This window comes from Phoca vitulina, unplaced genomic scaffold (genome assembly GCF_004348235.1).
Source record: "Phoca vitulina isolate PV1807 unplaced genomic scaffold, GSC_HSeal_1.0 scaffold50, whole genome shotgun sequence".
NCBI classification, from domain to species: Eukaryota; Metazoa; Chordata; class Mammalia; order Carnivora; family Phocidae; genus Phoca; species Phoca vitulina.
Window position 1 is genome coordinate 3,614,560 of NW_022589753.1, and position 27,483 is coordinate 3,642,042.

General features: G+C 51.7%; 1 protein-coding gene across 2 annotated transcripts in view; it reads right to left on the reverse strand.

Moving 5' to 3' along the window:
- The window catches only part of PHACTR3 (phosphatase and actin regulator 3), a 207,421-nt gene that overhangs the window by 171,412 nt on the left and 8,526 nt on the right, over nt 1-27,483 (reverse strand). The window contains exon 1 of one of the 2 annotated variants that reach the window (XM_032387745.1): nt 19,207-20,223. The exons of the other annotated variant lie outside the window; for it this stretch is intronic. The gene's annotated coding sequence lies outside the window, so the exon portion shown is untranslated. Of the gene's footprint in view, nt 1-19,206; nt 20,224-27,483 lie in introns of those variants that run through there. 2 annotated transcript variants of the gene reach the window in all.

Consider the following 27,483-nt stretch of genomic DNA (forward strand, 5'->3'; position numbering starts at 1 on the left):
CAAAATAATGAATTTGTACTGGCATCTGAGTTCTTCGTGGGAAAAAGCATTTCTAACTGGGATTCTAACAGGATGATCCTTTATAATAGGCTGAGGTACAGAGAAGTTCTTTAAACCCAAATAACAATAAATAGACAACAAGTCCCCAAATATCCATTTTATTACCACAAAAATCCACCTTGAATAATGTAGCCCCTAACTTACAACATGAAATACACAGGATATTTAAAGAAAGAAATCATGGGGTGGGAGGATGGGTGAAATGGATAAAGGGGATTGAGAGGCATAAACTCCTAATTATCAAATAAATGAGTCATGGGGATAAAAAGTACAGCGTAGGGAATATAGTCAGGAATATTGTAATCATTTTGTATGGTGACAGATGGTGACTATGGTATGCGCAGTTTGTAATGTAAGTCATTGTTGAATCAATCGCCGTGCTGTACACCTGAAACTAATATAATATTATATGACAATTGTACTTCTGTAAAGACAGAAAAATCTAACAGAACAAAAGGAAAGCAAGCAAGGACGGGGCTACTGCCCGAGGTCACTCTGTTGAACTTGCTTCATGAATACATGTCCCTGTGTAGGATAAAAAGCACATTAAAATGTGTGCCTTGAAAAATCTTTTAAGAAAGAATACATTTCTCTATCTTGGTTGGAGTCTCTATAACCATCAAGCATTAAATAGAGTTGTTTTGTTCTAACCATTACCCTAATAACTTTTCTTATAACAATTTCATAGATGGGTTATTCGCTACTTGCTTTTCAATCTAGTTACCATAAAATTTCACTTCATTAGCCTTTTTTTTTTTTTTTTTTTTAATGTGAGGCCAAGTCCTAGAAAGAAAACTCAGAAATTAACTCAACTAAGTAAACAATTACCCAACGCGTAAGCTCTGGGGCGACAAACAGTTTGGTTCTTTATCATACTTCTGAGTCGACGACACTGAGCTGGACAGAGCCAGGGGTATAGAGTTTCTATGTCCACCCTTCATGGCTCATCATTTCCACACAGGTGTCTCCAAAGGGGCATGAAGGTTCCCTAATTCAAGCAGGTGTCTTGGAGGAGGTGGTTACTGAATCACACCCAACCCCCTGGTGAAGCAGGCTGTCTGCACTGCTTGGGGGGGTGGGGGTTTCTCTAAGAGCAAGCTCCTCTCTCCCACTCCCCCCACACTGACTCACATCCACCCAATCTATCATTCTACTAATCCAATGTGTCCTCTTTCATTACTGCCAAAGGACATGACAGTGATGGATGCTGGTGAGCTGAGGAAAGGACAGGGCCCACGTTAATCAAAAAGGTCAGTGCAAGTCTGTTATTGGGAAGCAGAACAAGGGGTATCATCAACCCCCAAAGGTCAGGCCTTCCAACTCCTTCCCCCCACCCCCACCCCCACCCTGGTCTGCAGGATAATGAGATTCAAGCCACCCTCTCAGTGGTTAAGCAATCATTGGGAAATTTTAGAGGAGAGGTTTCTAAAAACACTGAAATGGACTTTTCCCCTCCACACCCTTTTCTGGTGGCAACCCCTGGACGTCCCTTGGGGCACCCATCCCTTGCCCATTCAGTCCATAGGATTTCAGAGACGCTGACCATCCCCAGGCCAAGAAGACAAGTTCCTAGAGTTTTGTTTTTCACCTAGCAGGAAAGGGAAATCCTCCTCTTTTCCAGAGCTGGCTGGAGCCTGGAGGCTACAAGAGCCCCCAGGAGAGGACAAGCAGCCTAAGAAGAGGTGAACATAGAGAATCTGGCCACGAGATGGAGAGGGAGCCAATGTTGGGGGTCTAAGGAGACCCCCTGCATCCAGGGGCCTGAAGTCAAACTCTCCCCAGACTAATCCAATCTGTAGGTCCCTAAGTATCTTTTACGGGGAAGCCAGTGTGGTTGGTTGGGTTTCTCAAGGGCAACTAAACCCCTGGCAACTCAAAGAATCTTGCCTGACGAGATGAAGCACCTTCTGGAGGGAAGGCACCTCACCTGCGTCATCCATCAATTAATCCAAAGAAGTGTTCTGATGTCAGCAGTCTACACAAAACAGAAGCACATGGAGCGTTTCAAAGCTGGAAGGGAAAGGAGAAATGGAATAATCCAAATCCCAGATTGCACAGATGAGGAAGCCCAGCTGAGAAAGCCCACTGAGGGCATAAGCCCATCAGCGGTGAGGCTAGAACCTGGATTCAGGGACCCTAATTCTTACTACATTCAGGAAGCCAGGTTAGGAATGCGGACGCAGCAGGAGATGACTTCCTACAGGGCACGCATTTCCACACAGGGATGCGTGCACTCCTAACACTCCTTTCCTTTTGAAACCGGGCAGCCTGTTGGTCAAAGGGATAAGGGACTAGTGGGGGAGGGGAAGAAGGGGATAAAAAGATTAAAAGGCACTTGGGCCTGACACTGTCTCTGGGTCAGGGTTTCTATTGGAGACACACCTCGGGGTCTTCTCAGGAATCAGGGCCATTAAGATCCTGGAATTGCCACAGGACTCGGAAGGAGCTTCCCACTGTCATCAGCTCCATGCTCCGGACCATGGGTCCTCCTTGGTGACCCGAGCACCAGTGGTGGCTGGCCGTGGGTGAGGGTCCTAGGCTCAACAGCCTCATGAAAAAATACAACAAAGTGAATTTGTTCATTCATTCATTCATTCAAGTTATATTTAAGCCTTCAATGTGCTAGGTGCCGGGTGCTGGAAAAGACTGTCTTCATTTTAAATTACATTCTGGTAGTGTAGACAGGCGCTGGAGCACACGTGACTATGCATCATCTGTACACGTGTTTGTACCTTGTGTGTAATTAACATAAGCAGTAGTCAGTGGGCATAAATAATATATTTCTGGATGGTGCTAAGTGTGCTCAGGAGAAAATACAGTGGGATGAGGAAAGGGAGTGACGGTGATGATGCGGGAGGGGACAGCATCTGAGCGACAGTGGCCAGAGAGGGTCACCTGGAGCTGAGACATATATGATGAGGGAGCCACTGGTGTTAAGAAGAGGGAAGGTTATTCTAGGAGGGAAGGTCTTCCCTCCTTGCTTCCTCCCGTCCTCCTCCCTCTTTCCCTCTTGAGTCTACAATAGGAGGTGTGCTGGTTCTAAAAATACTGAGCACCTATAATCTGGAGATAATATGGAGGCTGGCCCAGCCCTGGTAAAGTGACCGTCCAGCACAGCAGGGCCAGCCAGGTGGGGTGCAGAGACAGTCCAAGGGATGGACAGGCTGGGAGGGCTCAGGATAGCCTCCGGAGAGGGTGTGGGGGCAGCCTGGGCTGTGATCAGCTTTGGATAGAGGTGCCTCTGCCCAAAGGCCCATCTCCAGGTGCTCAGGCCCCACCGCAGCACGAGATGAGCTGTGTCCCATGGAGTCAGCATGTACCCCTGTCCATCCGACACACACGAGGAGCTGCTACATGCCAGCCCCGCGCGAGACCCCGGCGTCCCGCCTGGGCACAAAGTAGACAGGGTCCCACCCTCCCGGATTTTACAATTTAGTGCATGTGCAGTTGGGGTCAGAGACTGGGAAAGGCAAGAGTGCATGGACACTGAACAAGAGAAATCATAGCCATTATTCTATGTTATCCACTGCATTCGCTACCGCAACAGGTAGAAGTGAATTCAAAACTGTTTTCACCTCAAAACACAGCACACATTGTTTGTCCAGATACACTCGGCTCCCTTTTCCATGACAAACTGGCTGGCGATCGATTGATTAGCATCTGCCCGCTCCATCCGATGGCCAGCTCTGTTAAGGAAGGGGGATGTCGTGTCCCTTTTGCTCATCAGGGGCCCCCGGTCCCTATGTCTGTGCCTGCACACAGTAGGCATGAGCCTTAGCTTATTAAAGGAGCCTCTCCCACCCACTCATCATGTCATAAATGTCTGCAGGTGGATGGTGGCTGCCGTGGAATGTTCAGGCCGACGGACATCATTGAAAGAAAAGCTGTTCAAGCCCCGGGGTGTCTGATCTACCTCCTTCCTCAAGTATAGTCAGGAATGCTCCCTGACAAGCTTACAGAATACCACCAAGTGGGACTCCGTCCCTCCTAAGGGCTACCCTCGCGATCGGACTATGGAGGACGTCACTGGAATGTTGCGTACCGTCCATCCTCTTCATTTGGAAGTATTTATAGACAAAGTGAAGGGACTGCGTCAGCAACACCTATGCATTTGTCTGCATGCTCCACGAGGTCAGGGAGCACCCCTCGCTCCCACTCGCACCTCCCCGCTGCACCGGGCGTCACCAGAGCTTGCCTGCACTGCCACGAAAGACGAGTTCTCCCACCGGGATTTTACTTACATGCATTTTAACATGCACTGTTGCCCTTCTAATTTTAGAGTCTAATTATCCTGTGAAGATCGAGGCAGATGTCTACTTTCCTCTTGGAGTAAGGACACAGTTTCATGCAGAATTACTCAAAAAATAGGCAAAAGTTAGCAAAATTGGGAGGATCACATTAAATCATGATGCCTAAAATAATGATAAAAAGAGATCACTGGTGTGTGTGTGTGTGTGTGTCTGTGTGTGTGTGTGAATTTCCCCAGTGCTTTGCACATAAGGCCAATTTAAAGAGACCAAGAGGGCGCCTGGGTGGCTCAGTTGGTTAAGCGACTGCCTTCGGCTCAGGTCATGATCCTGGAGTCCCGGGATCGAGTCCCGCATCGGGCTCCCTGCTCGGCAGGGAGTCTGCTTCTCCCTCTGACCCTCCCGCCTCTCGTGCTCTCTCTCTCATTCTCTCTCTCTCAAATAAATAAATAAAATCTTTAAAAAAAAAAAATAAATAAAGAGACCAAGAAATCAGTTATAAACTTAATTCTAAGAGATGGGGGAAATCACCATAAATGAAGAAACAAATCACATTCATTTAATGTACAAGGTGCTGGGGGGGGGGGGTTGTGCCAAATGCTTTCTCATCTACTCATCCCCAACTTTCAGGGGTAGAGTTACATTTCTTGAGGTTATTTGGTTCAGCCAGATAGCCCTTTCTCTCCACAAACACCTGAATGCCTCCAACCTTCATCCCTTTGACTCAGGGACCCTGCTTCTAGGTATTCAACCTAAAGAAATCACTAAAGATGTACACAAAAAGATACGTAGTCTGAAGTCCACCACAGATTTATTTATTATAGCAAGAAACAAAAACCAAACAAAAGTGTCAAGCCAGACTAAGTTTCCAATAAAAGAGAATGGGCAACAAATAAACAAGTAAATTTTTGCAAATTCATATTGTAGAGTATCATGAAACCATCAGAGACTGAGGTTTCAAGTATGCAGAGAGATGTAGAAGTGCTTATGATATGCTAATTTAATAAAGAATATACCGATTAATCCCAATACAGTAAAAAAAAAAAAAAGTTACATAGAAAACAGGCTGGAAGAAAACACAAAAAAGTAGTGGCAAGAGTTATCTCTGTGTGGGGGTGGGGAGTGTGTGAATGGTGTTTATTTCCTTCTCAGTATTTTTCTGTGTTTTCTGAATTTTCAATAATGAATATATTTGTCTCTGTGATCAGAAAAAAAGTCTAAAAGAAAGATATGAAAAGACATTAGAGGGGTAGCTCAGTCGGTTTAGTGTCTGCCTTCAGCTCAGATCATAATCCCAGGGTCCCGGGATCGAGCCACATGTCAGGCTCTCTGCTCAGCGGGGAGTCTGCTTCTCCCTCTCTCTCTGCCCCTCCCCCTGCTTGCATGCTGTGTGTGTCAAATAAATAAATAAATAAATACATAGAGCAACAAACCAGTAACTAAATATTGAAATAACCCAACACCCCCCAAAATCCAGGATGCCAGAGAAAGAAGAGTCTGGGCAGTGTACCATGTCTCAGTTCCTTTGATCCAGACCCCTTCTGTGCAGAGCCTAGCTCTCTACAGTCAGTCTGTCCAGCCACACACCAGCAGCCCCACACCCACTGCCAATTGTAGGACAATAAAACTGCCAAAGACCCAAAGGGGCTGGTCCCCAGGGAAGTTGTCACATTCTCCCTAAGAGCTAGAAGAGCCATCGGTCATCTGCTTGGGTTTCCTAAGTGACAGGGACCTGATTTTCACAGGAGGAACTGGGACTCCATGAAGTTTAATTGACTTTAAACAGACTAAGAGAAGAGTAATTAATAAGATCGGACTAGGGCATCAACACTGCATAATTTATTTGTACATAAAGAGACACTGGAAACCACCAGGTGAGAGGTAATCACTCCCTCAAGGCTGTGAGTCATCCTTGACGAGATAATTATATATTAGAAACATATGTACACACATATCTACAGATATCTATATATAGGCATGCATCTATCTATTCATCCACTTAAAGAGTGACAGAGACAGAAACAGAGGGAGGAGGAGGGGAAGGAGGGAGGGACAGCATGGGGGAGGGGGGGAGAGAGAGAGAGAGAGAGAAACAGGAGAGGTAACGATAGTGCCATACACTTGATCATGTGTCCCTGCCCTGCTGGTCCCTTTTTGGCCCATTTGTATAACTGAGAAGTCAAGTGCTTGATTTCCAAAGATGCATTTATGACCCTTTGCCATGACAGGTGCACCTGTCCATATTCTCCATATAGCTCGTCACGTTTACAAGGTCCCTCGTCTAAGGTTGCACTGCATTCCTCCAAGATGCAAGGTGAGAGTTCACAACCACAAGAGTCATCTGTGTGATCTCTCTCTAGAAACAAAACTTGTGTCCTCGCAGCAGCTGCCTTCTCTCCCGCTGGCTGATGGACTCATCACTTAGGCCACTCATACTTTCCATTTCCTTCTGTCACTTCTATTCTCATCTCTGCCTTCTACACTGTGAGGTCAAGGAATATGTGTATCGCATTTTTTTTAAAAAAACAAGAATTGAAAGCAAACATTTTTAAGGAGTCAAGAAATTCCATATGAAAATCTCAACTTTCAAGTTCTCTTCAAAGCCACAAGCCTGGCGACCCTGAGCTCATATTCCCACATGATCACAACGAGCGGGCCTCACAGCAGCATGCTCTTCATACAGGGGCGAGGGTGCCCAGGGGCCGCAGGCCTCACTGCTCCCAGGGTCTCCCAGCCCTGAGCTGGAGGCAGCGGCTGCATCTCCCCGTGCTTGGGGATGCCTGCCTGGCCCCAGGGCATTTGCATCCTCTGCTTGTGCTCTGAGCCCTGCCCATATCCAGCCAGGCTCTCTGGGCAAGTCTCTCAGACCGACTCGTACAAGGTGCTAAGGCGTTCTTACACTCACTGCACTTGGTCCCACTCACCCTCCAAGGCTGGCGCTGCAGGAGGTTAAAGCCTGTCCTGAGATTGCTCAGCTGGTGAGTGGCTGACCCAGGCAGGTATCAACCCACCTACTATGCTCCACTCCCCTGCTGCACACACCACAGGCTCAAACCCGTGTGCACAGGACCAAGGACACCGGCTTTGCCCTGTTCCACAGGAGGCCCTCTCCCCGTGCCAGGGCTGGAACCAAGAAGGCCTCTGCCAGTCCCCAGGGGGCACTGCGGCTGGGCTGTTGAGTTCTTTGGGTTTTGTTTTTTTTTTTTGCATTCTAATGGATAATATGGGGGATGGGCATTAAGGAGGGCACGTGATGTAATGAGCACTCGGTGTTATATGCAACTGATGAATCACTGAACTCTATCTCTGAAACTAATAATACACTAAATGTTAATTAATTGAATTTAAATAAAATTAAATTTTAAAAAACTAATGGATAATACGGAGGACAGAGAGAATAAATCTTAGAAAGTAAATTCAAGCATAGTATGTCTCTTCCAGGATTTTTTTTTAAACGGAAACACAGAGAGTGAAATGGGAAGTACATAAAGGAAATGAGCACCTGCTAGACACCCATTTTGTGCTGGCGTTTCTCCCTGCATACATATGCCCCTCCCTCCTCCACAGACCCACAGGCTGGCCTGATGATGTGCACACTGAGGTTCAGAGAGGTGAAGGGACTGGCCCTAAACCACACAGCTAGTAAGTTGTGGGGCTGGTATTCAAACGTACGTCTTTCTAGTGCCAGTACTCTTTGTGGCTGTCTCCAAAGATACTTTGAAGTCACCTTTGTGAATATTCTCATTTCAATCAGCCAGCCCAGAAAAGTCCCAAGACAGGAAGGTGAAGGATGAGGTTCGAGCTGAGAGATTCAAGCCAGCTGGAGGCCAGAGATGTCTGTGATGGAGCTTTATGGGGTCAGGAGAACCTTCTCCTGAGTGTAACCAGACACTGCTGTGAGGGTGTCTCAGCCAAAAGGGAAGAAAAGACATACATGCAAAGGTCTTCCTCCAGGTGCTTATTTCTCCAGAAGCTGAGGGCAACAAAGCTGGGGGACCGTGAGGGAAATCCCCCCATTCTACAATATGACTGCTTTTTTAAGCATCTGTCCTTGCAGCTGCCCATCCTTCCATCCCCCCATCCATCCACCCATCATCCACCCATCCACCCATCATCCACCCTTCCATCCATCCATCCCCCCACCCACTCACCCATCCATCCATCCACCCATCAACCCATCCACCCATCATCCACCCGTCCATCCATCCATCCCCCCACCCACTCACCCATCCACCCATCATCCACCCGTCCATCCATCCATCCCCCCACCCACTCACCCATCCACCCATCATCCACTCATCATCCAACCATCCATCCATCATCTATCTATCCATCTGTGTGTTGATCCATCCCTCTATTCATCCATCCAGCTGTTACTGAGACCCACTGTGTGTGCAGCATTCTGCAGGCACTGGGACAGAGACAAGCTGGACACTGTCCCTGTCTTCACAAGTCTATGGCTCGGCCTACAAAACAGACTTTCAACTACCAAGTTCACAAAGAACAGTCAAAGCACAGTTTCGGTGAGTACTACAAAGCCACTTTCCAGATGCTAACAGGGCTTATACTAGAGGACCTCACCCGGTTGGGGTGGGTGGGAGGAGGTATCTCCATCTAATGTAGACCTTGGGGTCGGAGGCAAGATGGTGTAGCCTCAGATCCTGGCTCGGTGACCATGCTGCTGAGGGCACGCAGCCTCACTTCCCTGGGTCTCAGTCCCCTTATATGCACAATAGGGAGAATAATAGGGAATCCCTGAGGGCTGTCATGAGACTTTAGGGAGGTAAGTGTGTGAAGAGCTAAGTGTGGTGCCTGAGAGAAGAGCAGTCCATCAATAAAGATGTTGCTGCCATCACAGACCCATCACTGACCCTACCTTCTAGCAACTTCTCCACAAGAAGAAAATGCACCCAAACCAACCGCAATAAGGAGGACGTCTCTGCCAAAGGAATGAGTCAGCATTGTCTAGGCACTGGGATAGACAGATCTGCCAAAAGAATGACTTTCCCCTGCTGTTTGATGGGCTTTTTTCCATTGTGGTATGTCGGTTGGTTTTAAGGCTCATTTCTAATCTGTTCAAGGTGGGCACCATGGTTGGGATGAGTACAAGGACAGTCAGGAGTCAATGATATGGTTGTTACCTTTAAGAAGTTGTCTTTTCCAAGAGAGATGCATTCGTCACAGACACAAATTTCCATGGAGAGTTTAATCCCTAGAATTTTCACCAGCAGTAAACTTGGACCAAGTGGAAGCTAAGACGTCATAGCCTGGCCAACTCCGTAACCCCAGGAGAAGGTGGAAGGCCCCACTGGATTGGAAACGAGGGTTACTCTGGGATGCGCCCACAGACCAGGCCACCAGTCCACACTGAGGTCTCTTGCCTACAATGCAAAGGCCAGAGCCATCCCTGGACACAGGTGGTCAAAACTGGGAAACCACAGGCATCAGTTCCGGCAGCCTCAAGTCCCACCTCTGACGTGGAACAGGTGTCTCATCATTAGATCCTGCACACAAAAACATATCCACCAGCTTGCAAAGGTGTGACAAACCAGGGGGGACAGCGTCAGCCACCCGGGAAGCTGGGAGAGCGGGCTGCTTGTGAAGCACAGTGATATTCTTGCCTAAATGGATCGAAAATGCTACTGGCTGCAGTGGATTGGCTCCTGGCCACTGTGGCTGGGAGGTCTGCGTTGGTGAGACCATCGAGGGCCCATGAGGAGCTTTCAACAGTGACCTTGGGCGGGCAAAGTTTGCACTGTTATGTTACAGAATGTGGAAATATACAACATATTAACGAAATAATGACAGCTAATACCCAGGTAGCTAGATGTTCTAGACACTTTCTATTCATCATCTTCACTCCATGTGTTTCATCATTGTGCTAATAATTTTTGCTGATAATACAGATAGAAGCCACCATTTATCATTGATGGGGTATAAGGAACAATGCCAGGGCCTTTACACACTTCTTGAGAAATAATCATCCTTAAAACAACCCCACAAGGTAAATAACCTGGAATCCCTCTGGGAGCTGTGGAACTCTGAGGGGCCACCTAATTTTGTCCAGCCAGAAAACCAGTAAGTGAGCCCTACTCCAGCGGGATCTGCCCTGCCCCATCTCCCACACCTCCCCCTGCACCGCGCCTCCCACTGGGGGCTTGAGGAGTGTGAGCCCTGGGGGCAATCTGTTTAAGTCCAGACTCTGTTGCTCAGTTACCTACGGCTTGAGAGAGCTCAGTTTCCAATACATGGAGATGATAGTGCCTGGGTCATCAGGAATGGAGGTGCAAACACCTGCAAACTGCATAGTTAACGCTCTCATTAAACACAAGCTCCTATTAAAGTCGGCTATCTGCAGACCCAACACACGCCCCCACCAAACTGCCCAAAGATTCAGGAACTGGTTCCTAACCACTGGCCCAACCCAGAAATTACAAGGAGCAAGAGAAATGACCAGAGATGTTTCCAAGCAGTGACTTCTGGGGACACATCTTATTCAAAGTCAAAGTGATACAAACACAAAGAAGCTATTTCTTATTGTCAGACTGACAAAGGTCAGGAACATGAGCAAGACTGAGCGTTAACTAATGTGGGAGAGAGCAGAAATTTCTAACACATTTTGCAGGAACATAAACTTGATTAAAGTCTCTTAAGAGGGTGCATGGCAACTCTGTATAAATGTGAAAAACAAAACCACAAAGACACTTTAGCGCAAGGGCAATCATCCCTGGACTGCTTACAAAGTCTCTAACCGTGACCAGCCCGAAGAGCCAGCCCAAGAGGCGGTCACACCACCGAGACTCTTACAGACGTGGATCACAATTCCACGGGGCTTTATGTGTGCATCTGACCTATGGGCAAAGTAGGGTGGCACCCCTGGGGACGTTTTCACCCCCTCTTCCGCAGCATACATATATATGAAAGTGACACCAAATGTGTAGACCGGTCTACAACCATAGCACCCTGAACACGCCCCATCCCGCCTGATCTCGTGATCATACAGACCAAAATATTTACACGGCCCTCTCTCTAAATCATGAGATTAGATATCTTAATTTTTTCCTTCATCCTTTTCTACCTTTAGCAAATATTTCACCAAGAGTTCTGTGTTTGTAACTCAAAATGTTTTTAATAACCAAAAACAGAAGATAAAACAAAGTAGGCGGCCTTCCTCCCTCCCCCTCCTCTTAGCCCAAGCCAGCTCCCTCCACCCAGGACTCCTGCAGGGGCCGCACAAGATGCCACCTGCCGGACATTCTGACACAGGAGAAGGAGCATGTCACTGCGCGCCCAGAGCACAACCGCAACCAGAGGCGGTTACTGTAAATTTTAATTAACTAAGACTAAATAAAATGCAATAAAGACATCTCTGGGTAACTACTCAATTCTGCCACTATAGTGTGAAAATAGCTACAGACGGAACATAAACAAATGAGTGTAGCTGTGTCCCAATAAAACTTTATTTATAAACACAGGAGGCGGGCTCCCAGGGCACAGTTTGCTGACCTTTGCTCTAGTGAATACTAGTATTACCATCATCACCCTGTGTGGGATCCCACCTTAAGTGCTCCACCTGCATTTTCTCACTTGATCTTCACCGCAACCCACATGGGTTAATACTACTAGGATCTCCATTGTACAAAGGAGGAAACTGAGTTGGAGGTGTGAAGTAGCCAACCCACATGCAGAGGCTCGGACCCACACCCAGGCCACCCTGCCCCCAGAGGCTGTACACATAGCCCTCGGGAGAACGAGATGGAGCCTCGTGATCACATTTCTGGCTCTAGAGCATTAAAATATCACTTTGTGTGGCAAACCTTTCCAAAGGCTTCATAAAGTCTGAATCTATGGTCCATATTTCACAGGTAGTAAAATGAAAGACAAAAGCTCTGAACTGATGACCTCTGGACTGATAAGAACACCAATATTTAAACCTGGCAGAGAAACAATAGAAAAATTAGACATTCCCCAATAACTTTATCTAGTTGGGAGATTTTAGAGAAAATATTCTTTGGAAAATACAAAATAATAATTGAGGAACCTATTAGTTAATCTGTTACAAAGTCTTTGGCTTTATAAGAACCTCCCGTCTCCGTGTTCTAAATAATGCATTGTGTCGTCCATTAACCGCGAACTCTTACACCACTCAAGAGCCAGAGTGGAAAGCCACAGGAGGAAATAAGCGGTGAGCATGGGTGTCTTATTATTAAAATGAAATATGTCATTAGCAGCTCCTGAGCATTCCCTTTGCAGTGAATTACAGCGACTGGACATGACACGCAAGCCCGGACAACATAAAAGTGTCTGAGCAAACCCCACTTTCATGAAAAAAGCCTGAACCCCCAGCACCTGCTAATGCGTCAGGAGGCATAACATCCTTCCAACGGCAGAGCCACTGACAGACGCCTCCTGTCACACCCCCGTCCACTCCCCCAGTCCTGCAGACACTCCCGTGTGAAAAGCCCCAGGAACCTTCAGTTAGGCAGACATGGTACGGACCGGTGGGCAAAACCGGTCACCTTCTGGAGTCGGCTGGGCCTGCAGAGGTGCTTGGAAGGACAGAGAGTGCAGCGTGGGGGGAGAGGCCGGGCGCTGGGACCCCAGCCCTGACACACCCGTCCCGGGATCTGGGCAAGGGCCCTTCCCTCCTCTACGTGCTGCGATCATCAGAGCCCTTCGCTGCGAGTGGAACCAGCTTAAGCATCACAGGGAGTAAGTGTTAAATTGAGATCCAGGGTCCACGCTGCATCCAGGCTGAGATGATGCCGGCAGGAAGTCGCCCTCACCCCTTGAACCCATCCTCCAGTCGGTCCCCCCGAGCAGGTTGGGAAAGTGGCCGCCAGCACTCCAGGCTCACATCTTAGGAGCTTAGTGACGTCTTCACGAAGAGAAAACACCTCCTTCCCAATGAAGTCCGGGAACAGACTCCCAGGGGTCAGGCCTGAGTCACGTGTCCACCCTAGAACCGCTCACCACAGGCAGAAGGGCACCATGGAGGGCGGTATTCAGTCCCACCAGGATGGAGACAGGAGGCGCGCTCCCTCCCACCCAGATGGGGAGGAAAAGCAGGGCACTCCTGGGACCTCCTCCAGCTTCGGCGCTCGGCCCCAACACCACCCAGGCTGGGGTCTCAGCAAACCAGGCTGCTGAAGCCCGTGGCTCACAGTGGCCTACGAGGGACACGGAGGAGAGACCACTAGGCAAAGGCCCAGAGCCGAGGCAGCACCGGGATGGTGACCTCAGGGGAGGGCAGTGTGGAGGGAAGGGGCCCTCTGGCTCCCGGGCTCACCCAGCCCAGACTATCCCTCCCAGGAAAGGTCAGAGCAGCCCCACAGGTGCCACACAGGGCCTTCCGGGGACGCTCCCACAGCTCTGAGGACCACGGAAATCCCCCATCTTACAGCTACAGCCCCAGCCCTCAGCCTGTCCATCCACGCCAGTCTGCGGTGACATCTCCCCAGACCCCCAAGCGAGGACAACGCCGCGAAGCGCTCTTGAGGCTGGCTGCAGCTACTTTAGAACACGGCCCTCCGCCGGCGCGATGAGCCTCCCTGCTCCTTGGGACTTTGACTTCCATTTCTTTCAAGAAATACCCCCGTGGTCATAGTTGGATGTTTCATTTTTTTCTTCATTGTTATCCTTTTGTTTCAAAACATCCCTACTTGGCCAAAATTATAAAGTCGGCAACCTGGGCCCACCTTCCCTCCAGGCTGAGCCACGTTTAACAAGCGACTAACCTTTAACGCCACGGCACAGTGCCCCGTCCCCTCCTGCCCTGCCAGCACTCCCAGGACTCATGTCACTGGAATGAGGATGGCGGCAAGCTTCCGTGGGGGCTGGGGGCTTGCTGGCTGCTTGCTGGAAATGCAGAGTCTCAGGCCCCACCACAGACCTGATGAGTCAGAATCCATATTGTAACAAGATCTCCAGGGCATCTGTGCAGGTGCACACAGAAGTCCGAGAAGCAGGGGGCCAGACTTTATCGGAGCAAGGACCTCTTCTCGCTAATGAGGCCACTAGAGGGCCCCCAAGCATGGGCATCTGCCCCTTGAGTCCATACTTCCCTGAGAACTGCTTCTCTCCCCGGCGGGGGCTACACCACTCTGTTAGCTCTTCTGCAAGCCCACACCTTGACAGCCACTCAACGACAATGGGCCAGGAGTCCCAAAGCCTGCACCATGACGGTCACCTCCCTCCAGAATGCCCACAGACCCATCTCCTGTCCTTCATGAAGCTGTTGCCAAATGCCTCCACACGCCCCCATCTACACCAGGCATATAACCTTCCTCCCTGAGTCCCCCTAGTACCAAGAAGCTTATCCAGGCTTAGCAAGTTCCCTGTCCCTGTGTCCACATCTCCTGTGTTATCCCTTCCCTCTTCCAGACTGTAAGCTCCTAGAGGGCGTGCTGGCCTGGACCCCCTCCTCTGCGCCCCCTGAACCTCCCACAGCACTTCTCCTGGATGGGGGGCTTCGGGACTCTGCACAATGCAACACCTCCCACATTTCACTAGCTCGGCCACCACTCCCAAGGACTCTGCCCTAATAAAACCACGTGGCCTACGATTAATACAGTTTTAATGTCCTCTTAAGTAAGTTTAAAAGGAAATTTTGGCATCTACTTTAATGGAAACATTATATTTTTCAAATAAAAAAATTAAGCAAAGGTACACAGTCTATATGGTATTTGTCATCTCCTAAAATCACACATAGACTGCCAAGAGATCAGTATCCTACTGGGCTGACCGGCAAGTGGGCGGCCACCGGAACATCCTCACAGGGATCGAGCATGTGCATCCCTACCCAGTGCTCGTAAACTCTGCACGACCATCTCCCCTTTCCTTCGGCCGCACGAACGTCTTACCGGTAGCCACACCCACGTGTGCGATCCCCAAGGTCATCACCAGCTGGGATGCTTTCTCTATGACTTCCCATCGGTCACGGGTGTGAACACAGGTCATAGGTGTGACTATAATCCTGGGATGCTCATCCCGTGTCACCCAGTGGCATCATTTAGAGGACAATAATGGGATTGAGAGATGGTTTATTTTCTTTTTATGTTTTGAAGAGCTCACACAGAATCACAAGAACGGATCTCCAGTGCCAGAGAAGGAACGATGTAATGTATTCTGGTCCATTTTCTGACACGGGACAGAAGCTGCCTGCTGAAGGTGACCCTTCGCAGCCTGAAGCCTCAGGATGTTTGGGGCCGGTGTGTAGCTCACAGCCCATGAGGCCTTTCCCGGCAAAGAGCACAGAGGCAGGACAGGGGCTCAGGAAGTAAAAGCGAGAGCTCAGCACATCGCTCTGGCTGAATGATAAAGCATGTTTACATGAACAGGGGACATGGCTGACAGTCGAGTCTTTAGGGATTAATGATAAAGCATCATGACGTGACCTGGAGTCACAGAATCCAGATCCCAAACACTTTGTTCGTTTCCTCAAGGATGTTTTAAACTTGCTTCTAAGCCACTAGCTCCAGAGAAGTGGCATCTGAGTTGTGGTCTGACAGCGACAAACATCAACAACGATGACACCTAACATTCCTTAGACACATCGGAGGCAGACACGGTTATAAGTGCTTTGCTAATAAATAATTCCGATAGGTTGGCGTCACTGCTACTCTCACTTTACAGACGAGGAAACTGAGGCACAGATTGATTGACCAATTTACTAGCTAGTACGTGGTAGAACTGGACTTGGACCCAGGCAGTTGCCCCCAGAATCTAACCACCGCATCCCACCACCTCTCGAGGTCGTGCCAGAGCATTTCTATGATAACAAGACCGCTTTGCTCAGCTCTTCAGAAGTGCCGAGCCCCACGTGCCTTTCCGCGGGTCGTCCCATGAAATTATCACAACGAGCCTGTGAAGTGAGGACCATCATCATAGGTGATAACTAAAGAAAGGCCAGGCCAGGGAGCTTAAGTAACTTGTCCCAGGCAACACTGCTGTCTGAGAATAGGCGAGTCGCTGTCCAGGTGCTGGCCGATGCGGGGGGACAGTGCAGCTGGGATCTCTTCCTTCCTGGAGCTCTTGATCAGGGTGGGGGAAGAGGGAGAGGGAGATGATAAACGAATAACCCTAAAAATATGTAAGTTACAAATGCAGAAAGTTCAATGGAAGACAAAGAATGGGATGTTGGGACAAAATGCTGAAGCTTTGGGAAAGAAAAGAGAAGGCATCCAGGAGTTTTGGAACCCAAGGTGGAGACACTTTATGGGGACGGAGGCAGCCGGTGGCAGGAAAGCTGCACCTGGCACAGCCAAGGAGAACCGCCTGGAACAGAGGTTGGGCATCTGTCCTCGGAGGCTTGCCGCCCCATCCAATCAGTGGCCACCACATCCCCACTTCGCCCGGCATCCTGCAGCATCCCATTTTTCTTCTGAGGACCACCCCATCTCAGTGCATGGGCTTCAGTGGAGCTGACCTGCCTCGGGTGCTAGGGCAGGCATGCGACCGGAAGGAACCAACCCGGACCACAGCTTGATCTCGAATCTCCAGCCTCCAGAACCACGAGAGAGGACATTTCCGTTCCTTAGGCCACCAGTCTATAGGGCTCTGTTCCAGCCGCCCCAGGAAACCAATGCAGGCCCATGAGGGGAGGGGAACACAGGAAAGCTAAGGTCCTGGGGCAGCCCTTGCAGAAGGGGGCAGGGTCCTGAGCTTCTTCGGTGGGAAGAGGGGCCCACCCGGGACCAGCAGCGGCCCTGAGGCCCCAGTGCCATCACAGGAGCCAAATGCTTTCAATCTAAAAGTAAAGTCTCACCTGCTTGTGGTAAATCTGTAAATGCAATAAAATTTCACAGAAATGACGCCAAGAATATGCAGGTAAAGCACGGTGACATCGGCCCCGGCCTCTGGTCTGGTTACGATATTGCACCAAGAGCAGTCTCCTGCTGTCCATCGGGATACTCTGCGAGCCACGGCCTTACTTTTTGTGACCTCCATGTGAGTTTAAGATTATTTCAAAATAAAAAGTTTAGAAAATGTAAAAAAAAATTAAAAAGCAAACTCTTGCCTCTTCCAAGCTGCTCACAGGCCGCCCCTTTCCTTTGTCTTATTAACATCAGGCCCACTGGTCTTCCCCTCGAAGCCAGGCTCCATTTGGCCCATCTGCAAATAAGTTGTAGGGAACCTTCCAGAACACTCATTCCCCCACAGGCAGGTTTGGAGGCCCACTGGCAGCCAGGAGAAAATGAACCAATCGTCTCACCACTTTGCATTTCTTTGTGTTTTTGTTCGTTTTGTCAGCCAGAGCCCCAGGAGGGAACAGGGCTAGCTTTCTCCCTGGGACTGAGAGAAGCCGGGCTCAGAGGCGCAGCCGGAGAGCAAAGGGCTCATTCAGGCGCAAGCACGCAGTGGCTTGCCGCGGAGACCGGGCGCAGGGCTTGCTTTCTGTGAAATGCCTAATTTTAGTTTCTAGCCATCATTTGCTCTTCCACAGCATCCCCTGGTCTGCCTCAATGGCAGGCCTTGTCCACGCGGAGCACAAAGCCGCCTTTGCCCGGGGAGCCAAGAGGAGGGAAGCTGCAGCTGAGGTGGGGGCGTCCCCCCCGCACTGACTGGCCCCATTCTTCCCCAGCGCGCTGAGGGCTGCCCTGCCAGGGGACACACGGCTCTGAACTCCCAAGTGCCTCTCTCCTGGCAAGTGGAGAGTGTAAATAAATCTTGGGGTGAGGAAATGGGAGAGAAGCACAGTGCCCAGATCACACTGTGCTCAAGTGGTCCCAGGAAACTCCTAAGCGGGATCCTGAGGAAGTAGGGACTTGCCTGTCCCTGGGGGCATTCAAGCAGGGGCAAGTCTCCATCTGGGCAGGAGTGCCAGAGAAGGGTTGGAGGGAAGCAAGTGATGGACGGATGGACAGGAGCATGATAGACAGGTGATTCGTAGATGACAGATATAGGTAAATAGACAGTAGGTAGATAGATAGATGAGGCTGATAGACTGATAGATGATAAATCAACCAGTAGAGAGACAGATGATGTGCATATAGATGGTGATGACAAGTAAACAGACAACGGATCATAGATAGAAGGTCAGCCCCCTCCCAAGTGTTAGCTCTGGAAACTAAGCCCAAGCCCCCAGCTGGGCCTCAGCACCTCCCCAGCATCCCAACCCTGCCTGCCTAATTCTCATTGGCTCTAACACCTCCACTCCCCCCATCACTCACTGTACTTAAGCCTCCTGGCCCCCTTGTTCACCAACACCCCAAGCACACATCTACCTCAGGACCTTTGCACGTGCAACTCCTCTGCCTGGAGGGCTATTCTGCAAGGTGTTTACATGACTAATCCCTTCACTTCAGCCTTGTCTCTCTGGCCGTGCTACCTAAAAATAGCCAGCCTCCCCTCCCTACCACTCTCCCCCCTCCAGCCTGGCTTCGGGGCATTTATAACTGCCTAGTGTCACACCATACATCTGTATCGTTCTGATCTGTTTCCCCTCATTCTACTAGATGATTCACTCTGTGAAAACAGGCACAGCATAGTCTTTACTGCTGGATCCCGAGCAACCAAAACAGTGACGGGCACAGAACAGGTGTCCCATAAATACTTCTTAATAATGGCTGTCAATCACAAATTCCAGGGAGAAAGTTCAGATTGATTTCATTTTCAAGCTCCCCACAGGGGATTGCAAAGAACACTCCTGGCTCAGGATACTGGAGTTGAAAGCCGTTCAAAATCCAGCCCAGCCCCAGGGTCCTGTGATGGGCTGGGCTCTCCCCAGCACTACACAAGCCCTAAGTTCTCCCTGTTGCTGACTCCTGGGATAGAAACCTTCATATCCATCAACACAGACCAGGTGCACACAGTCACAGACGTAACAGGTGCACCCTCCAAACTCGAGGCAGACCCAGAACCAGCCAGAAACAGAGAAACCGTATTGAAAAGTCAGTACCTGCCCAGCAGCTTGGAACAAAGGACCACAGTGAAACTCCGGGTGAGAAACAGCTCCCGGTACCGGTTAGAGTTTGTATCTCTTAGCTATCAACGCGTAACAAACCACCCCACATCTCAGTGGCCTATTTGAGGACTTCACCGTTCACTTGCTGTGGGCCAGAAATGTGGGGAGGGCTGGGCTCACTAGTGCCACGGGGCTCAGCTGGGAGCCTGGCCTGGGCCGGCGTCATCCAGGACGGCTCCACTCACCAGCCTGGCAGCCGGCACTGGCTGTCACGGGGCCACCTCAGTTCTGCTGCGGCAGGACGGCCCAAACGATTTCACGTGGCAGGCAAGAGGACCACAACAGAGGCCACGGGCTCTAAGTTCTAGGCCCACAAGTCATACTGTGTCACTTCTGCTGTCCCTGGTCAAAGCAAGTGACAGGGGACAAAGGGGGGCAGGAGACGGCATCCCTCCTGATGGGGGACATGGCCAAGTGACACTGCAAAAGGGTGGGTGGGGTCAGAGGTAATGGCGTGGCCAACTTTGGAAACACCTCAAATCACATTGTTGTCCCCTTTTTACAGGGGGAGGAGGGCACAGAGAGGGCAAGTAACTCCCCGAGGTCACCCAGACTCAGGACTCAAAACCACACAATCTGACCCAGTGTCCCCCCTCTGACCCCCCCCTCTGACCTGGACACAAGCCACCTGTGTGGCCAGGACAGGTCCCTCAGCCTAGCTCCGTGAGGACAGGGAATCTTCTGGGTGGGTGGGCGGATGGTGGGCTGGCTGGTCAGGGTCCCCCAGTGTAACCCGAGACAGGAAAGAGTCTAGGTGACATTTAAAGTCACTCCCCAAGTCCCACACCCTGACTGTGAAGGAAAGCACAGAGCCTCGAATTTGCATGCCAGCGAGATTTAGTTCTCCGCCCAGCTTACACGCCCAGGTCCTTTTTGGCGCCTGTCCCTGCCTGTCTCCTAAACCCAAGCTCTTCTCCTTCCCCAAACCTCTCTCCACAACCTTTCCCATCTGATGGCACAGGTCCCCATCTGGGCATTACCCGCATTTCCCTCCCCTGCCCCACACACCCAGTGCCCATCCTGGGCATCCCACCTCCACCTACATCTCCCCATCGCTTCCTCTCAGGTAATGACCTCCCACACACACTCAACCCATTTATCCCCAAAGCAAAGGCAGAGTGATTCCTCCCAGTCCCAGACCAACGGCTCACCCTCTCATACAACCTTCAACAGCTCCACATTGCTGATGGGAAAAAGACCAAAATCCTCAGCGAGGGCTTCCACACTCTGCCTGGGCTGGTCCCCACCCCTCTCCCCACCCCCACCCACAAGCCATCTGGCCCCCGCTCGCCCCCAACGCCCCCTTCTGCCACGGGGCCACCGCACATGCTGTTCCCTCTGCCTGGACTGCCCCCTTCGGATTCTGGCTCGCTCCTGCTTATCTTTCAAATTTCGTATCTCTATCTGCAAGACACAGCTCAAAGAAGAAAAAGTTTTAAGAGGACAACGGGGAAAAGATGATAAGGAAATAATGCAAAGAAAGTTTCTGAAAGCACATGCAAAAGCTCATCGTGGCTGTCTCTGGGAGGAAGACCGGGAGCACAGGGGAGACCCCGTGTCTGATACGGCGATGACGAGTCAGTGCTGGCTGAAGGCGCGCCGGGCATCGCTGCATGCCCACTATAACCACACAGTGCCCCCAGTCCACAGGTGGGGGAACTGGCGCCCGGAGAGGACGAACAGACAGCTGGCCAGAGCAGACCACAGCCCAGGCCTGATGACGCTGAGCCAGCAGCCCTGAGCCTACTCCATCCTGTCTCCCGCCGTCACGGAGTTTTCTCGACATGGGCACGTGCTACTTTTCCGGTCTTAAAAACTTGTTTGTTTTTTAAAAGAACAAGATCTGCCATCTCCCGATGGAAAACACTTATTTTCCCTTTCCTGCCTATATTTCTGGGGCGGGGAAGGGCACATTATTTTCCAAGGCTTACACCTCCAATGAAAACATGCTTCTGAGTGTTTGCTAAAGATTTTCTTGGTCGAAGCTAAGGTGATAAAAATTAGAACACGTGCAGAAGGCCTCCTCACAATAAAGGTAACAACGGCCGTGCACATCTCCTCCGACAAGGTGAGCTCAGACTGCTCGGACGGCGGCCCACGGCTTTCAGGAAGGACGCAGGCGTCCTGGGACGGAGGAAGAGCGCCCGGCCCAGAGGGCTCTGGCTGTGCGCACCCTGCTCCCCGTGGGACCCGCGCCCAGCTCAGCCCCCAGGAGAGCTCTGGGCCCTGCCCGTCCTGCAGCCGGAGGGGCGACAGAGACACGAGGCCTTCCCGCGCACGGCGAGACACGGAGGCTTTCTGAGGCCACGCCAGCAACCGGGGAGCACCGCCCTCCACAGTCAGGGCAGCTCCCCCCCGGACCCACCGCCCAGGGGGAACCAGGAGAAGGGTGTTATCCCGCGGGGGCCTCGCTTCCCCTCCGCCGGCTGACACTCATGGGCGGGCACCTGGCGGCCAGTTAGAGCTGACCTACTGGGCTGAGCTCACACGCCTCCTCCGAGGCTCACAACCTCTCCAGGAACGTAGAGCTGACATTTCTCCAGGCACGAAGGAGGACACTAGGCAGGGCCTGATGCAGCCACCTGCCGAGGCCAGCCGGGGGGCAGCGGGCAGGGCTGGGCTTCGAGCCCGCTTCCAGGCACCCGGCTGCCGGCTCCAGCGTCTGCACGAAGCATGTGGGCTGGGGTCTGAGCCAGGTCCCTTCCCACCTGAGGCCTTGAAACAAGATGAGGAGAGGGGTGCCCGGCTGTCTCAGTCAGTTGGGCAGTGACTCTTGGTTTCAGCTCAGGTCGTGCTCTCAGGGTCCTGGATCGAACCCCACATCGGGATCTGTGCTCAGCTGGGAGTCTGCTTGGGATTCTCTCCCTCTGCCCCTCCCCCCAGCTCATGCGCGCTCTCTCTCAAGTAAATAAATAAATGTTCCAAAAAAGATGAGAATTTACAGCAGTAACCTCAGCATGCACACACACGTACCCGTGCGCACATACACACGTATGTGCACACACGTGTGCAAAGGCTCCCTCCTCCAGTGACTTTTGACAAAAGTCAGCACGAGAAGCTCTGTGAACTTTGTTGCCTGAGAGACAGGTGGCATGTTGACCTTAAAAGAGCTGCTGGTGAATCTCTGACCCTGTGCCTTCCCCCACGGCTGCCTCTTCTTTTCAGGAAGGTGGGAGGGAGGAGTACGGGGAGGAGGTAAGAAAGATGGAAGGAAGGAGAGGAACAGAGGAAGGGAGGGAGAGGAGGAGAGAGAGAGGGGAGGGGAGAGGGAGAGAGAGAGAGAGGGAAGGGAGAGAGAGAGGGAGGGAGAGAGGGAAGGGAGAGAGAGAGGGAGGGAGGGGGGGGAGAAAGAGAAGGAGAGGAAGAGGGAGGGGGGAGAAGGAGGGGGGGAGAGAGAGAGGGGGGAGAGGGAGAGAGGGGGGGAGAGAGAGAGCAGGTGGAGCATGGCAGGTGCCCCAACCACACGCCCAGCCCCGAAGCTGGGATGGTCCCCAGGCTTCCCAAGGGTGACAGGGACCACACAGTGGGGGCCCCACCAAACCTGGAGTGAGGCCTGATCCAGGCTTCCCTGCACGAGAGGACAGCAGAATCCGACTCACGAGAACCCTGGGGAGTCCCGTCTGTGCACCCCCCCATGGGGGTCCGCGAGCCCGAGGGAGACGCAGGCTGGAAGCCTGGAGCTCTTCACAGGCCCTGAGCACTGCCTCCCGGTCTCCCTGTCCCTCACACGCAGGCGCACACACGCGCACACGCGGCCCCTCCCTCCGGGCTTCCTGGTGCTTCTGCAGGTGCAGTCAACCCCCCACCCTGCCCAGGAGTCCCTGGGGCAGGCTCCTGGCCCCTCTCGGCACCATCCCGCCACACTCCCCCTCCTCCCCACCCTCCAATCACTGTCCGACATCAGTCCCTTGAGCACCCCTCACGCTCCTTCCCACCTCTGGGCCTTTGCACGGGCCACCTTCTCCCCCCAGAAAACCCTGCCCTTCCCACTCAGGCTGGTTCACTCCAACCCACCTTCCGGCTCTCGACTCAAGTGACGCCTTCCCTGAGCTCCTCCAGCCTGCAGGCCCCTTCCCAGCACCAGGGCAGACTCACCCTGGTGGGACTAGCGTCTGCCTGTGCGATAACCCAGGCCCAGCCCACCCGCAGTGAGACCAGCCCACGGCGATGGGGAATGCCTCCGCTGTCCATGCTGTCCCCGCGCCTGCCATCACACCTGGCCTAAGAGAAGGCACTTGGTGTGCTGGACGGGAGGGAGGAAGGAGGGGAGGTGGAGGGGAGCCCCACTTGCAATGAGCCCCCGGTGTGCCTCTTCTTTTTCCAACCCAGGCTCTCACTCTTCAGGAGGAGAAGCCATCTAACACCCTCTCTGCAACGAGCGATGTCCCACCCCATGAAATGTTTGGTAACTGAGCTCCTGGGTGCCAGTGGGAGGGGCGACCCAGGTCCCCTGGCCCAAGAGTCCACCAAGCGAGATGCAACGTGCGCTCCGCCATGGGTCAGAAAAAGGAACCAGAAAAACAAGACGGGTGATTGGAGTCTGTATTTCCCTGAGGGAACAGCTGTTCTGGGCTAATGTCCTCCTGGAATAAACTGTCATTAGTTCATTTAAAAAACCACACAGAGACTAATCATTAACAAATTTGTAAGCTTCTTTTTAGCAACACGTATCACCAAGAAGTTGTACTCCAAGCGGCTGCCCTTCACACCTGTTAGGGAAAGACCATTCACCCCGAATTCCTCATGCCCTGTTGTCACTGTCCTTTCTTGGGGGATTTTTTTCCCTCAATTTTACTTTTCCTGATGGGTCCCTGTGAGCAGGAAGAAGAAGGGGCTGCAGAGTGTCATTACCATATACTCGAGATAAAGCCAGCATTCACTGAACGTCCCCGCGGAGCAGGACTGTTCTGGAGCTGAGAGCAGAACAGTGGACAACACAAATCATTACAGAAAAAGGTACCAATATAGTTCCCAGGAAGCGGGGAAGAGTTGGGAAAATATGAGGAAAGGCGTCACATTAAGATGTCACCAATGTTCGCAGTAATGACCTTAAGGAAAGGTGAGCTCCACCAGATCCCCCGGAAGACATAAATGAGAGAGGGCCTGTGCCCCCCAAGCCCCCCAGAGGGGCTGCCCAGACGAGCAGAAGCACAACGCGGACTCTTAGTTTGTTCCATGTTTGTGTTATTAAACGGCCCCCAGTACTCACCCTTCCCACTAAAGCAGTGAGACAAAATAATACATCATCCCTAAATCTTCTGTTGTTTCACATTAAGGCAGAACCAGCTACCCATGAGGACTGGGGGGGCAGGGACACACAAGAGGAGCAGGAGGGCCCCGCGGTCCACGTGCCGGCTCCCGAGCCCAAGGCCCACCTCAAGCATCATCAACCCAGCACGCTCACGGAGTAACATCCCGGCTGGGGCTGTGACTTGGCCTTTGACCTTGCCCTTTGACCTGGGCCTGTTACGTCCTGACTTCCCCAGCCCCGCTCCCCAATTAGGAAGATAGGCACAGGGCCTCCAGAGGAGTGCCCCTCCCATACCAGCGACCCCACGAACCAGCCCCAGGGCCAACCAGGGACCAGGGTGGGAAGGTGGGAAGGGATGCCTGATTATCGCCTGGTGGTGCTGATCGCAGGCCAGGAGGAACTCTCACATCGTGAGGGCACCAGTGGGAGACGTGGGTGGCAGAGTCTCAACTCTGCACAGGATCAGAGCCCCCAGCCCCACCCCCCGTAACTGGCCAAAATGCTCAGGGGCCACCAAGAGGCCTTGGGTGGAAGCTTCTCCATGGTGACAGGCACTGTGCTAAATGCTTTATAGAAACCAAGCCACCTGCGGGGCGCCTGGGTGGCTCAGTTGGTTAAGCAACTGCCTTCGGCTCAGGTCATGATTCTGGAGTCCCGGGATCGAGTCCCACATCGGGCTCCCTGCTCAGCAGGGGGTCTGCTTCTCCCTCTGACCCTCCTCCCTCTCATGCTCTCTGTCTCCCATTCTCTCTCTCAGATAAATAAATAAAATTAAAAAAAAAAAAAAAAAGAAAGAAACCAAGCCACCTGATCCCCACAGCCACCTTCACGGTAGGCACGGCTACAAGTAATCCTCATGTTACAGATGGGGAAACTGAGGCTCGGAGATGTTAAGTGGATCTGTCAAAGTCATGTAGACCCAGGCAGTCTGACACCGAGGAGTCCACGTACCGTCTGTTGGCCTCCCGGGGTCGGGCCTCCATGTTAGTGGACCAGGAGACACCGACATGAATGTGACTGAGCCCTGAGTCTCTGGGAGCTCAGGAGGTCTAGGAAGGGAAAGCCGAGCGCACGGACCGCACCACAGGCCCAGTTCTCCCCACTCTTGTATCTACTGTGACCTGCCTGCTCCTTCCACCGAGACGTGGGGTCTATTTCCCTCTCCTTGGCCTTAAACTGCCCCGTGCCCACTCTCATAGAATTATGAGAGGTGGCTGGGGGAGGAGCTTGAATCCAGGGAGTTTGATGTCCTGATGAGGGCAGAAATGCAGGTCCCAGACCAAAAGAGGCTCCATGCATTTCCACCACTGCCACGAGACAATGTTGCTGGGTCCATGGAGGGTAAGGTACACGTGGAGAAGAGGCGCTAGCGGAGCCCAGCCTGGGTCCTCGACCTGCCAGCCTGCAGACACCTACTCGCAGACCACGGATCGCTGGTAGAGAATGAGCTAGACGCAACACAGAAGGGGACCAATCTGAGAAGTCCGGTGCTTATGACGTAGGGATCCTGTCATCGTACTTGGGAATGTGGTACCGTCAATGCGGCTCGTCAAACTGTGAGCTTGCAGGGTGGGCGATCCAGCCCCCCACATCACGCTCCCTGCACACGGCAGTGCTTACTACGTCAGCAGATAAATGATCATCAAAGAGTCACAAGCCCAGGATGATAATATATAGCATTTCCCCATCTCCCTGAAACTGACACCCCTCTGTGGCCTTTGTGACCTTTGCTGTGTCTGTGTCTCCTCCTGTCTCAGTGCATGACCATGGCTACTTTACTAATGTCCTAAGGCCATCTTCTTCTGTACATAAATAAATGTGGTTTCAAGGAAGATCATATACGACCACTCTCTACGGAGAACCTGTATCCCCCACCTCACCTGGAGTCTAACAAGAAAATAAAGAATGTGGGGCAGGGCCAGGTGACCCCAGCATGGCAGCACCCAGCCGCTGAGACAGTTCGGATGCTCGCAAGCACTCAGAAGCCTTGCACAAAAAGACCCTGCTGACAAATGTGCCAAGGTCAGCAACAACGTGACTCATGTGACTGCAGAAACACAGTCATCCCCGAATTAACATTGCCCGAGACAATGTTTTCCTGCCAAAGGGAAGCAAAAAGATAATTTCTGGCACATCTCTCTAACTTGATTCAAATCCCCTGAGCTGGTGATTACAAGGCAAAAATTTTTCTGCACATGGATACAAACTTCCGAGAAGTAGTGGGACCAAAAAAATAAAGTAGTAACACAACTCATTAGTAAGAGTATTGAGACAGATGGTAACTTTAACAAAGTGTTACATTTAAAACAACTGCATGACAATGTATATAATAAGTATATTTATTAAGCCACGAGGGTCTTGGCAGATTCATTCTGTGACTCTCCACTGATCGATGTCAGCCTACTTGTGCCGTGCCCGTTAGATAAAGTGCACGGCCAAGCTACCCATCCAGTGACTTGCTTGAACAAACAGGGACACCACCCCAGCCCATTAAAGAGGAAACCTTCAACGACTCTGCCGACAGCTGATTCACTGCCATCACCTTGCCTGACTTTCAATAAATAAATCTCATCCTGGTGGCTATTCTGGTTAAATAAACTGGGAAATGGAAGAGTATGCCTGCGTCTGTGTGTTTATACGACTAAAGATACATACACGCTATCAGACGGATTGCCTGAGCCAGGAAAGGGATGAAACACAAGTACCTGTTCCATCTAAGAGACTGAAGCCCTTAGGTAAGATGTATGAAGGAGCCCCCAGAGAATGGGCGGGGCAGGCAGAGAATGGGCGGGGCAGGCAGAGAATGGGCGGGGCAGAGAATGGGCGGGGCAGAGCGGGGGGGGGCGGGGGGCAGAGTGGGCGGGATGGAAAGGGGTGTGTGGGGCACCGAGTGGGTGGGGTAGGAGGTGGGTGGGGTAGGAGGTGGGCGGGGCAGGCAGCGGTCTGGGCCAGGTGGGTGG